This window comes from Drosophila simulans, unplaced genomic scaffold (genome assembly GCF_016746395.2).
Source record: "Drosophila simulans strain w501 unplaced genomic scaffold, Prin_Dsim_3.1 Segkk5_quiver_pilon, whole genome shotgun sequence".
In the NCBI taxonomy this organism is placed as follows: domain Eukaryota; kingdom Metazoa; phylum Arthropoda; class Insecta; order Diptera; family Drosophilidae; genus Drosophila; species Drosophila simulans.
The window spans coordinates 332,638-336,491 of record NW_025416856.1 but is presented as its reverse complement, the minus strand read 5'-3'; the positions used below and the strand labels follow the sequence as shown (position 1 = coordinate 336,491).

Below are 3,854 nucleotides of genomic sequence, written 5' to 3'. Positions count from 1 at the left end.
CTGGCTCCTTGACGTGGACGACGAGTCGGCCCGGCCGGGACTAGGATATTATGGGGCACGGTGTATCGTCCTGGGGCGAGGCAACGCTCGTCCTGGGACCACCTTTGCTGGCCACTGACTCCAATGATCCTTACGACACGTCAGATCCTTCTCCTCCACTCCCAGGATCTCCTCTTGCTTGTTGTGATTCGTCCTTCTGAGTCCTTCGGGCTTCTTGCCACCCGATGCTTGCACTGTTCCTTTTCTTCTCGTTTGACCGCGCGTTCACAATTCCGAGATCCTTCTGTTAACACTCCGACGCTCGCTGTCTGATTAACTGTCTCTCTCTCTCTCTGTGCTTGCTCTTTTATTACAATCCGCAAACTCCGGCGTTCGTCTGCATCAAAGAATCGCTCCAAAGCAACTGAGCGTCTTATCGCCGAACCCCAACACCAATGCAAAGAGATCCATGTGTGTGCGTGTGCGTGTGTCTGTGTATGTGTGTGGGCTTAGAGTAGAGTATAATGCTGATTTGGTAATACCCTACAGTTTTCCAAATAGCTGATAACCGCGCTTAAGTACCATATGGTATAGTAGAATTCATTTTTGGCAATCTATAAAGCTATGCTTATTGCGTGACTTATTTTTATTGGTCCTATGGACCGTTTATTTTGCTATTTACAAAAAAAAATATATTCTATTAATTTGGTGACTCTAAATTTAGAATTTTTCTTGATGTGTGGCCATTCTCCACCTCCTGGCATCCAGCTCCTGCTTATCCTGCTCATGCTGCTTATCCTGCTCATGCTGCCTCTCCTGCTCATCCTGTGATCCTGATCTGTGTCTCTCTTTCTCTGTGTGTGTGTATGAAAGTTTTCTTGCTTTTGGGGAAAAAACGTATAATTCTGGTGAACCCACCTCCGTGTCACTTGCTCCTCCTAGTGTTCCAAACGTGTGTGCATTGCGTTGTCGCCGTCTTCAGTTCTTCTGTGTGAAAATATAATTTTCCGAAGCAGCCACTTCGCAAGTGGTTTACTTGAGTGTATGCCTTCTTTTCGGCGGTGTTCTGGTTTCAAAACTATATTGGTTTATAGTTTGATTCTCTTTATCCGTGTCACATTCCTTCTCGTCATCCACATCCATCACCATTATGCCATTCAGTGTGGGAAACTTTATGACGGGCAAAGTTATGCCCTGCTGATTGCCTTCATTCATCAGCTTCTGGATGAGATTGGCGATATCCTCGCGCTTCTTGGTTACTGTGAGCAGGTCAAACCAATCGATCAGCTCCCTAATGGGCAGCTTATAGTTAACGATGGGTTTTGTGAAGAATTGCTCCGCATACTGCAGCAGATAGAGGCCGCAATCGGTGAGATTCTCCTGCTGCGGCACCTCCACAATATGACCGGGCATATTATCCCAGTTGAAGATGCGCGCCCGCTCTTTCGGATACTTTGCCTTGTACTCGAAGTTGAGGTAATCATGCAATATGGAATATGTCGATAGCGTGAGTTGCTCTCCAACGAATCGAAGATGAGAATCAATGGCTGTTTGATTGGAATGTCTTCGCCGGGCGTCTGTACATCATGGTTAACCACGGAGGTCTTCAGGTTTGGAAAACATATGATGGCCAGTATCCAATGGGACTTCTCGTTGAATGGTATTATGATGAAATCCTTCTCGAATATATTCACGGTTCGTGTCCACTTCTTTACCCTTTCGTGACGCCTCTTGGCCACCGGCTCCTTCGTGTTGTTGGGACCCGTCTCTGTGGTCAATCTCATGTGGAAAAATGTGCTAAAGATGTGCGTCCTATCGCGCTGATCCTCTGGTATGATGTTATTCTTTAGCCAGCGCAGATAAAAATCAATGATTATGTCGTTCAGAAATGAGCCTTCCTTGAGACGCATATAGTCCTTAATGGTGATGCTCAGGCCACCGGTTCCGGTGGGCGGATATGTGAAAAGCTTTGGATTCTCGTCGACGGAGAGTCTTCCCTCTGTTTGGCCATTGTCGGCGGCGGTGGTCTCCTCATCCTCGCTGCTCAACAGCACAATGACTTCATCGTCAAAGTCCCTGCTTATTATCCAGTTGCTGTTCCGGCGCAGGCGACTCTTCTCTGCGCGTTTTGCAGGTGTGGGTATAGTGTCACTAGTTGCTTTCTCGGCTGGCGCCGGTATGGATGCAACATTCGGTTGCACCCGCGATTGAGATCCACCAGCTGTCTCTTCCGATTTCTTGCTAATAGTGGCATGTGCGACTTGGTCCATCGACTGGATTGACTGGGAGTTTGCGAGAGCATCTCCAGCTGGTTGCACGCCCTGGAGACCATTGCTCTTCATTGGAGAATTTGAGGTGTTACCCGTAGGGGTTTGATTTCCCTGTTTATTGCCAGATGAACCTGGGTTGTCTTGAGCACCAGCAAGTTGATAACCATTGCTGTCCTCTGAAGATTCACACTTCTTCTGTTTCTTGGTCTTGGGAGTATTCTCGTCTTGATCCACCGACGATATCACTTGGGCAGTACTACTCTTCTTTGGAGAATTTGAGGTGTTACCCGTAGGGGTTTGATTTCCCTGTTTATTGCCAGATGAACCTGGGTTGTCTTGAGCACCAGCAACTTGATAACCATTGCTGTCCTCTGCAGAATGACACTTCTTCTGTTTCTTGGTCTTGGAAGTATTGGCGTTTTGATCCACCGACGATATCGCTTTGTCAGCATTGGTGTCTCCCGGAGCGCAATGTCTTTTCTTGTGCTTCTTGCCTTCGATTGCAGCTGGCTGGCAACCATTGTTGGCCACCGAAGTCTCCGATGGCTTGACAACCGCACGAGATGGTGGCACTTCAACGGGCACCGCGTTGGGAAGAGCGGCACCAGCGGACGCCTTTGACTGATGCACCTTCTTGTTGAACTCCTCCGCATGGGCAATCGTATCGGCAATGGTATCACCGATACCGAAGCCCATAGGGACCACCGATGGCTTGACAACCGGAAGAGATGGTGGCTCTTCAACGGGCACCGCGTTGCGAGGAGCGGCATCAGCGGACGCCCTGGACTGATGCACCTTCTTGTAGAACTCCTCCGCCTTGGCAATCGTATCGGCAATGGTATCACCGATGGCGAATCCCACAGAGACCACCAAATGGATAATACCACCGGCATTCTCCATGCAATCAATCGTGATGTTATCCTCCATATGAAGGTTCATCTTGAGAAACAGCTTTTGCACTGTAAAAGCATGGATGGGCAGCTTGAAGGTGACGATGAGCTGCTTTCCAGTGCTGTTGATAATGAGCATCTTGGCACTCCGTTTGTCCTTATCCGTGTCGGCTCGATTGATCAGCAATTGACGGGAGACTATAATGAAGTCGTTATGGGCGATTCGACTTACCATTTTCGGAGCCGATTCAACACAACATATGTACGTTAACGTTATGAATGTTATGAACGTTATGGGCTCATCTGAAACTGATGTTTCAGAATACGATTGCAAAGTCTCGGGCTGCTTGATGTGCAAGTTCACTGGATGGGTGAAGTCACCTTACACGGTGACTTCGATTACTATATTCCTTTCATTTTGCAACCAGTGTGATTTATGCGATATTTGATACCACAAAAATACCAAAAAAAGGAGTTACCGATATAGCAGTACAGAGTATACACGATTCGGTACCACCCGCCAAGCCGCCAAAACAGTCATTGCCCTTATGAGCTGATTCGAAACTGCTACTATGTTGCAAATGCAGACACAGCACTTTGACAGGATGTGATTGCGACAATTCTCGGTTAAGCGTCTTCATAAAAAAATAATAATAAAGGCCTGTGGTAGGACCCACTGCGGCGATTTGCCTACACTCGCTGTAGTCTATTCGCG

The 3,854-nt window shown here is 47.8% G+C and overlaps 1 pseudogene; it reads right to left on the bottom strand.

Annotated features, from left to right (window-relative positions):
• Positions 1-319: 319 nt before the first annotated feature.
• LOC27208153 lies at positions 320-3,490 on the bottom strand (annotated as a pseudogene).
• Between the last annotated feature and the right edge of the window lie 364 nt (positions 3,491-3,854).